Here is a 10315-nt window from a genome sequence, read left to right as displayed (position 1 = left end):
TGTGAGAATTTGTATGATGATGAGCTGTTTGGAATTATACACTACCTGATACTGTCAAGACCCTTGAAAACATCCGAAATAGCGACTTTCACAAAAGTAGAGTTCCAGAGGTGAGTATCAAAAACGATGAGATCACCAGTCCCAAAACTAAGCCAAATAAAGCTGGCAATTATGGGATCTCTAGAATTTTTAAGTGATTAATCATTTGAAAATACCAATTATTGGACAGTAATCAGGAGAAGCAGGGTGAGCGCAGAAACAAAGAAAATCTGGACTGGAAATAAGATACTGTATAGTGCAAGGCAAGAAGTGCCAGAGAGCTATGTCTGTGATATTCAATCCCATTAAATCTCAGCACATTTAAGATAGGAACAAAAAATTAGTAAAGTGAGGAGGTGGAAAAGAGTGAGAGAGGCTTTAAAAACCCTAATTAAAGTTATTCATAGAAAGGGAGGGTATCACGATAAGATCTATTCTATTGATTAAGTAGGTGCATCACCCATATTTAGGGAGGGGTTGTTTTTGTCATTCTGTGGTGTGCTCTTATGGTCATGGGGAAGTGTAGCTACAAACTGATGGCCATGGAATGCACCACTCAGTGCAATACCATCTGTTTCTGGTTATTGTAGCCCGGGCTGAAATGAACTGACTGGGTGGAGGAACCTGGCTGGGTTAGTTTCATCACAAGGGATTCCCTACTCTCCACTTTTCCAGTAGTCTCCATTTTTCCTGACTCAGTTGCTAAGGTAACATTCTACTGTTTCACAGGCACCAACAGCCATTCCAAATTTCCAGAAACCTTAAATGGCCAATCTTCATGGCAAAGCCTAATGCAATGACTGTTAAAAAGTTATGCACCCATGGAATGCCTTCCACCCAAACCTGGTTGTGTTCCAAGCCACAGTCCGTGTACTTCTTTGACTGATGAGTGGAAATTAAGGGCAGGTACAGTCTTTTCTTCATCTTCTTGGCTGTCTGGAGACACTGAGGCCAACTGTAAAACCTCAAATGGTGCCCTAAGTGAGGTCATCCAACTGCTCAGGGATTGGGGATTTGAAATTGTGATCTTCTGATCCCTGGATAATTTGGTATTACATTGGGTGATATCTCCATTTACTATCAGACGAGCTAGCATTCTAACATGGAAGTGATGGTCCTGTTGCAAGTTTACACATCTATGAAAGGAAGTTGATCCTAATAGGTCTTTTCCCGTGCTTCTGTTGAACAATAGCATTCATATTACGTTTGTCATATAGAAAAGTTTGAAATATACAGAATTAATAAGATCATAATGGCTAAGGGACAGAAAATAAAGATGAGTAGTGAACAGTTTTTTTCAACAGAGATGAAACATTTTATTATGTTGATAGAATGGAAATATTGGAAGTTTTAAACGTTAAAAATAACCCATACAACCCATATATGGACTTGACAATTGCGTTGTAACTCCTAAAATATGCAGAAACATTGTTAGGAATATTTGACATGCAAAATGAAAATTCATAATGTAACCAATAGACACTCAATATGGGAGCAAAAGCGTGTTCCAAACATCAACAATTCTATTTTGGAAGCATCCAAAAGCATTTGTATTTACTTTATGTATAGATATCACTTTTGGTAACAATTTGTTCTCCTATTCCCTTAATTGTTCAATTTTCTTAGAGCAAATAACAATAGATGTAGAGATATATAGAATCCCCATATTTGGTAACCAAAGTAATAATTAATTTCAAACACACAGACTCCAAATACAGCCAACTAATTTTTAAAAAGAAATTCATTTTATTGCTGAATAAACCACATGCAGTTTAAAAATATAATGCAGTCCTTCATTTAAAAAATAGAACTCTAATAAAATGAATTTTCATTATCTGTGAATTTTGCAATCCTGCTGAAGAGAGCTGGCACAGGGATTCAGAGCGAGCAATCTTACTAAATGGTAACATGTTACAATCTAAATGGTAACATTACACCAAGTATTTTTGATGCCATTGATCATTCTAATGCAACTTCAATGAAACAGTGAATTACCTATTACAAATGGGCTGAATAAAATCACTCAAAGTTGAGGAAGCAACTCCGATTAATAATTGTACGACTCTTACATCTGATGCAGCAATCCATTGCCATGGACACAAGTAACTAAGAGGCAATGTCACTATTAGGTAAAAAAAAATTATCAACTTGTTAAAAGAAGTGATTACACACTGCTGGAGCAGGTCGGACCTGAACCAATGCCTCCTGCTTTAGAGGTAAAAACAGTACCACTGCACAACAAGAATATCTGTTACTCTGTTCTACACTTAACAGAATTTCCATTCATTCTGAATTAGATCAGTTTTAATGAGCAACTACACGTAATATGCCATGAGGAACATCAATGACTCCCAAGCATTGCTACTCATTAAAGTAAGTGCAGTGAACCTATTTGCATTGTACGTGACTGAGGTGCACTGGCTGAGCACAAGAAATTGCAGTTTTCAACATTTGATGGGGAGAATTTTCTTCGACTGACTTTCAAGACTCTGAGATAACCCAAGGGCTCTTTCATTGTTCAGGGGTTCGAATCGTCATAATAAAAATGGTCTTTTCCCATTTTAATCAAGTGCATCTTCTGGGAATTTAAACAAGGAGCTTGACTGGCACAAGCTACCCTCATGGAATATCCAGGCAATTGGCAATGGGCAATGGGCAATGGGCAATGGGCAGTGTGCAATGTGCAAGGGAGAAAGGGGGAAAGGGGGGAAAGGGGGAAGGGAGAAGAGAAAGAGGAAGGGGGAAGGAAAAGGGAAAGAGAAAAGCGAAGGAGAAGGAGGAAGGGGAAGGGGTAAAAGAAAGGAGAAGGGCAAAGTGAAGGGCTCGGGGAAGAGGAAAGGGAAAGGGGGAAGGGGAAAGATATTTGCATCGTATTATTTTGAGTGGCAGGAAGATGTTATAGTTTCAAAATTTTGAATTCAATCTTATAGCATGCACCTTGGATAATTCATTAATTTAATTGATAATTGAATTGTTAATATTTCAAATAATTGTTTCTTGAATGTGTTTATGAGGAAAGATATGTAAACCTTCATAAGAGGTTCTGTTTTGAGTTAAAAAAAATCAAAGAATTACATATGCTTTAAATCTGAAATAAAAACTGAAATTGCTGGAAAAACTCAGCAGGTCTGGCAGCATCTGCAGAGAGAAAGTGAAGTTAACGTTTCAAGTCCAGTGACCCTTCTTCAGATGCTGCTCATTCAGAACAGTTCTGAAGAAGGGTCACTGGACTCGAAATGTTAAATCCTCTTTCTCTCCATGGATGCTCCCAGACCTGCTGAGTTTCTCCAGCAATTTTGGTTTTTGTTTCTGCTTTTGAGTAACTGTGATACAGTTTGTAGGCTGATTCTAGATCACCCCTCTCTGACTTTTTCCTGAACTACAAACTGCTTCTCCTGTCATGCTATACAGCCTCCACCTTTGAGAGCCTGTCACCATCTTAAATTGGACTGTGAGACTTGCTGCCATCTTCCAGTGGCCTTTTTCGGGAAATTCACTGCCAGGTTCTTGTTTCCCAGGTTACAAGTTCTCCTTTTATCTAGACATGTGATCTTGACCCCAAAATCCAAAGCCCAGCCCTCATCTCCTGTTGATTCCTACTGACAATGAGTAAAGTAAGGAGAAGCCTGAGCTACATCAACATTGAGTCAAGTGAGTCTGAGGACAGTTACACTGATACTGTGTAATGTTCTGGTCACTGAATACTCTGATAATCTCCTACCTGTAGAACCACCAGAGAAAGTCTATAAGGCTGATCGCTATCATCAGAGGACAGAGTTACAGGAAAGTGTTTGTGAAGTTTCGACTCTTCAGCCTCAAAAGGTACTTTTAAGTTAGAATAGAATAGAAAAGCTTTACCCATTGTACTTTTTTTGTTAATCTATGACTGCCTCACGAGGCACTTGGATCCAAATTAAAAGACTGGTACATTACTCAGCAATAATGAAAGGAAGGTCTTTTTCACTCACCGTGTTAACTATCTGGAATGGTTCTCCTGTTAAGGATAACAAAGGTAAAACTCAGGTATTATCCAAGAGGCAGTTAGAATTTTAGTGATGGGGAATGAACTGTATGGCTTTAAGAACAAACATGGTAGATAGACTAAATTGCATATTTGATCTGTACGTTTATTAAGGGAATTAATGCAATAACAAACTTAATGCTTTTGTAACATGGCTTTAATAAGAAGCATTACAGCACTCAGTACTTTTAGTTTTATTACTTTGTGTCAGACTGCTGTTGTAAAGTGGGGTGACCAGAATCAACAGAATGAACAACTTGATATTTTCCCTCTTTTGTGAAGCACATTTAAAGTGGCACATTAAGTGACTCCTCAGATGCTGAAACAGTCCATGTCAAAATGCAGCAAGACCTGGACAATATCCAGGCTTGAGCTGAGGAGTGGCAAGTAACATTCATGTTACGCAAATGACATCTCCAGAATCTAACCATCGGCCCTTGACATTCAATGACATAACCAGCACTAAATTCCCCATTAGCAACATTGTGGGAGTTACTATTATTCAGAAACTGAACTGGACTAGCCATATAATTACAGTGGGATATAACTGCAGGTCAGAGATTTGCAATGAGTAACTACAAACCATTGGTCAGAAATGTGATGGAATATACCCCACTTTCCTGGATGAATGTAGCTGCAACAGCACTGAAGAAGCTTGACACCATCCAGGACAAAGCAATCCATTTGATTGGCATCCCATCCTCTAACATCCTGTCCTTCCACCACTAACAATCAGTAGCAGCAGTGTGTACTGTTTACAAGATGTGTTGCAGAAATTCACCGAAGCTCTTTAGACAGCACCTTCCAAACCCATGACCTCTACGATCTCCAGAAAGACAAAGGCAACAGAGTCATGGAAACACGACCATCTGCAAGATCCTCCCAAGTTACTTACCATCCTGACCTGGAAATATATCGCTGTTCCTTCAGTGTCACTGGGTCAAAATCCTGGAACTCCCTCCATAACAGCACTGTGAGACTACCTACAGTACATCGACTTTAATAATTCAGGAAGACGGCTCACCACCAACTTCTCAAGGCAACTAGGAATGGGCAGTAAATGAATTAAAAAGACGTGTCTCTCAGTGATGACTCCCTCTCTCTATAAAGGAGGATCTGGTACCTGGGCAGGGTTGAATGGGGCTGACATTGTCAATGGTGAATATGTAATATTTAAAATCAGGTTAAGTATTAAAAATGTCCAAATAGCTTCATACTGTCTGAACTATCTCGACCTCTTTATCCAATGAATATATCTGAGAACAAATCTGATGTGGTATTACTCATTGAGGGGAGCAGAGCCATTTGTAGTGTGGGTCTTAACAGCCAATGATGTCATGTTTTCATTTATAAATATACTCCTGGCAACCAATTGTTATCCAATCCAAGCTCAGAATGCAGGTATTTGTTGCTGATTCCAAATGTATGAAGGTATCAATTAAAACATTAGACTTACTCTGAACTAAAACTGATATATCTTGCATTTCCACATGGTTTAGCACAGAGGCAACTGGTTACTAAATTGGATCAATACTTCTTTGCTAAGTAACATCACCATTCAGTTTAACTAAATTGGCCTTTGCTGAACAGATTCAAAGAATAAGTTGTCTACTCCCTGGCTAAGGAGGAAAATATCCAGGCTGGAGCTTCCACCAATTATTAGCCAGTGACAAACTCAGGCTGAGTGTGCACACGCCTGCGGATTTAAGAGTTCACTATAACACCTAGTGCAGTTGAATAAAGGTAAAGATCCCAGAGGCCAAGGAATGGGAAAAATAATATTTTCTGTTCTTTGAAAACAGCCCTGCCCTAAATTACCACAATACCTTTAGAATACAGAATAGCATTTTCCTTTTCTATTTCTTTCATGTTTATTCCCAATCACGGAACTTTACAAACTGAAATACATAAATAAAGATAACACTTTAGCTTAACAGGAAGAATAGGTTGATAATTCAAAGCAACCAGAATGCAATTTTATATCATGAAATGGTCAATATGTTCATTGGGGTAATGAAAGATTAAGTGCCCATATTCTGAAACCACCAAATGTTTTCAAGTTTTTCCATTCAACAATCACATTTCTCAGGTTTCTCTGCTGAAACTGAAATGAAACATTTTGAAGTTTTCGGCCTTTGGTTGGATAAATAAAAACTTGTATTTACTTAAGTGGTTTTTAATATGAACTCTGGATATCTCAAAGCTTTTCAGAATCATAGAATTCCTATAGTGTGGAAGCAGGCCTTTCAGCCCATCAACTCCTCTCTGACCCTCTGAACAGCATCCCACCCAGACCCAACCCATCCCTGTGACCCTACATTTCCCATGACTAATCCACCTAGCCTACATTACCTGGACACCATGGTGCAATTTAGCATGGCCAACCCATCTAACCTGCACATCTTTGGACTGTGGGAGGAAACTGGAGCACCTGGAGGAAACCCACACAGATACGGGGAGAACGTGCAAACTCCTCACAGATAGTTGCCCAAGTGTGGAATCGAACCTGGGTCCTTGCTTCTGTGAGGCAGCAGTGTTAACCACTGAGCCACCCTACTGTCCAGAATCATTTGACTAAAGTGTAATCTCTGTAATAAAAGCAGAAATTGCTGTAGAAACTCTGAAGAAGTGTCGCTGGATTCAAAACATTAACTCTGTTCCTTCTCCACAAATACTGTCAAATGAGTTTCTCCGGCAATTTCTGTTTTTGTTTCAAATCTTCAGCATCCTCAGTTCTTTGTTTTATTTTAGCGTAAACACTGTAGTTATGGCAGTAAGCCTGGCAACCAATCTGTGCTCAACAAATCCCATAGACAGGAATGTGATAAGTGAGTCTGGTGATGCTGCTAACTGAGTGATATATGTGGTTCGAACAAACACAAATGTTACATTTTTCTCCCCAGCTATGCATCACCAGTACACAATACCAAAATGGTCTTCAAATAGTTAAAACAATAAATTTTTTAAATGTTGTCAAAATTGAATAACGTTCAAAACAGTCGAGATTTTTGGATCAGATTGGCAAATGTTTTTTTTAAGATTCTCCTGTTTTTCAAGCAAATTGCCAGCTCGTGGAAGGGAGGAGGTGACACAATAACACTCAAGTTGTTGCCATTAGTAATCGTTCTTTCCTTATGGCCATAGGGCATTCCATTGAATACATTCTGCCTGTTACTCCCCCTTTAATGTTCATGAGAAAGACGGTTGTGTTTTTATTTAATATGTAACATGGATTGATCTTGACCAGAAGCACTTAACTGTGATCAAAATCCTTCTGCTACAAAAAGTCTTCGGATCCCAAACTTTTCTCAAGCGGACTCTGGAAAATATTATCAAATGTTTTCCACTTAAAAAAGAACATTTAGCTTCAGCATGAGAACTGATCACCTGGGACGGCTTATAACACAAACAAAAGCACATATTTAAGCAAAACATTGGAACTCTTTTGTTTGTCAGTTAATAAACTGAAAAACTACACAGGAAAGTATTTTCTGTGGATCAGTGTGGGTGTAGACAATGTTCTTATAAAATCTAAACAAGTCAGAGAGACTGAGAAAATCACATACCATGCCAAACTGTGGTAGATATTAACCCTTGGAGACAAGAGCTTCTTAGTTTCTGCATAAACGACCTGTGGAAAAGAATTTTTTAAAAAGTCTGAATAAAACAACCTACACATTTCTAAACTGAGGCTTTGATAGTCCCTTTTGTGGTAACTGCAAACTAAAAGTGATAGACATTGTCTACATGGACTTTAGTAAGGTCTTTGACAAGGCTCCATGTGGTAGACTGATTAATAAAGTTAGATCACATGGGACTCAGGGACAGCTTGTCAATTGGATATAAGTTTGGTTTGATAGTAGGAGCCAGAGAATGATGGTGGAAGGATTTTTTTCAGATTAGAGGCCTGTGACCAATGTGTTCTGCAGTGATCAATGCTGGGTCTACTATTGTTTGTAATTTAAATAAACGATTTGGATGAGAATTTAGGAGGAATAGTTAGGAAGTTTGTGGATGACACCATAATTGGTGGTATCGTCGACAGTGAGGAAGGTTATCTAAGATTACAAAGGGTTGTTGATTGGACCAGTGGGCTGAGGAATGGCAGATTGAGTTTAATTTCGATAAATGCGAGGTATTGCATTTTGATAAAGTGAACTAGGGTAGGACTTATACAAGTTAGTGGTAGGGCAGTGTTGTCAAACAGAGAGAACTAGGGGTTCAGGGATATGGTTCTTTGAAATTTGTGTCACAGGTAGACAGGGTGGTTAAGAAGGCGTTTAGCACACTCACCTTCATTGCTCATACCATTGAAAGTTGAGATGTCATGTTGATGTTTTAGAAGACATTAATGGGGCCACTTTGGAGTACTGTGTATAGTTCTGGTCGCCCTGCTATAGAAAGGATATTATTAAATTGGTGAGGAGCCTGGAAAGATTTACCAGAAAGTTGCTGGGACTGGAGGCTTTGAGTTATAAGGACAAACTGGATAGGCTGGGACTTTTTACACTGAAGTATAGGAGGCTGAGGGGTGACCTTATAGAGGTTTATAAAATCATGAGGGACATTGATAGGGCGAATAGCAAAGATCTTTTCCCTAGGGTGGGGGAGTTCAAAACTAGAGGGCATAATTTTAAGGTGAGAGAGGAAAGATTTAAAAGGGACCGCTGGGTAAACCTTTTCATAGAGTAGTGCATATATGGAATGAGCTGCCAGAAGAAGTGATAGTGGCAGGTATAATTACAACATTCAAAAGACAGAAGTTTACTTTGGGAAACCTGGTCAGCATGGGTGCTTTGGACTGAAGGGTCTGTTCCAGTCTGTACGTCTCTATGACTCTTTAACCACCTTCTTAAAAGTCTGCGAAATTGCATTCAGAAATGCATGAAAGATTTTATTCAGCCCATCTAGCTCATTCTTCATTCAAACCTAAATTGCCCCATTCCCCACTCACTGCATCAAACTGCCGTCTGAGTGATCCTAGAATGTTCACCTCTATCCTCCCACCAGAAAAAGATTCATCCCTCTGCGTTTGTTTTCTAAAATCAGTCTCAAATGTTTATTTCGCTGCTCTCATTGATCTAGTTTAACTCCAGACTTCAGAGAATCACAGAATTGTTATAGAAGGAAGCCATTCAGCCCATCATGTCTGTATTGGTTCTCAGAAAGAGCAATTTATCAAATGCCACTTCCCTGTCTTCTCCTCATTGCCTTGCACATTCTTCCTTTTCACATAAATATTGAATTCTCTCTTGAATGACCTGATTGAATCTGCCAAACTCATACTGATGGGCAATACATTCCAGATCCTAACCACTCACTGCATGAAAAAGATTTCCTCATATTGCCATTGCTCCATTTCCCAATTACCATAGGCCTATGTCTCCTTGCTCTCCAGACAAATTATTTCAGAACCCCCTTCCCCTCCCCCATTTCTGAAGAAGGGTCTAGGCCCGAAACGTCAGCCTTCCTGCTCCTCTGATGCTGCTTGGCCTGCTGTGTTCATCCAGCTCTGCACCGTGTTATCTCAGATACAGGACCAAGCTACATGGCTCCTCAACAGCCTTTCTGCCATTCTATAAGATCATGGCTAATCTGATTACTCCATTCTCCTGCCTACCCCTGATAACCTTTCACCCCTATGCTCCCCTCTTCCACCTAACTCTGTCCTAAAAATATTCAAAGACTCTGCTTCTACCACTTTCTCAGGGAGAGACATTCAAGGACTCTCATCTCTTTGTGAGAAAAAAAAACTTTGTCTTTGTCTTAGTCTGTCTGAAACAATGACCCCTAGTTACTCTAAAACCATGACCCCTAGTTCTAAAATCTCCCACAAGGGACACATGCTTTTAGAATATGTTCTTCCAATCTATCTAATGCAGAACTTCATGATTTTGAATATCTCTATCAAACCTCCTCTGAATCTTCTTTTCCAAAGAGATGAGCTCTCCATTTCATATAGATGAATACATAACTCAAGATCCTCGCATCTAAAACCATCCTCACGAATCTTTTCTGCACCTTGTCTGTTATCTTAAAATCCACCCTAAGAAGAAGTGGCCAGAACTCTACATAATCCTCCATTCATAGCTAAACCAGTGTTACTTCCTTATGTGATGCTGTATTCCATATCTTTATTGATAAAGCTAAGTATAATGTTTGCAATATTAACCACTCTATAGATGTGTCTTGCATCTTCAATAATTTATGCATACATAGATTCAGGTCCCACTTGCCTGCTTTAGAACTGTTTTA

This window comes from Rhincodon typus, chromosome 27 (assembly GCF_021869965.1).
Source record: "Rhincodon typus isolate 14 chromosome 27, sRhiTyp1.1, whole genome shotgun sequence".
Classification (NCBI taxonomy): Eukaryota; Metazoa; Chordata; class Chondrichthyes; order Orectolobiformes; family Rhincodontidae; genus Rhincodon; species Rhincodon typus.
This window is presented reverse-complemented; position numbering follows the sequence as displayed.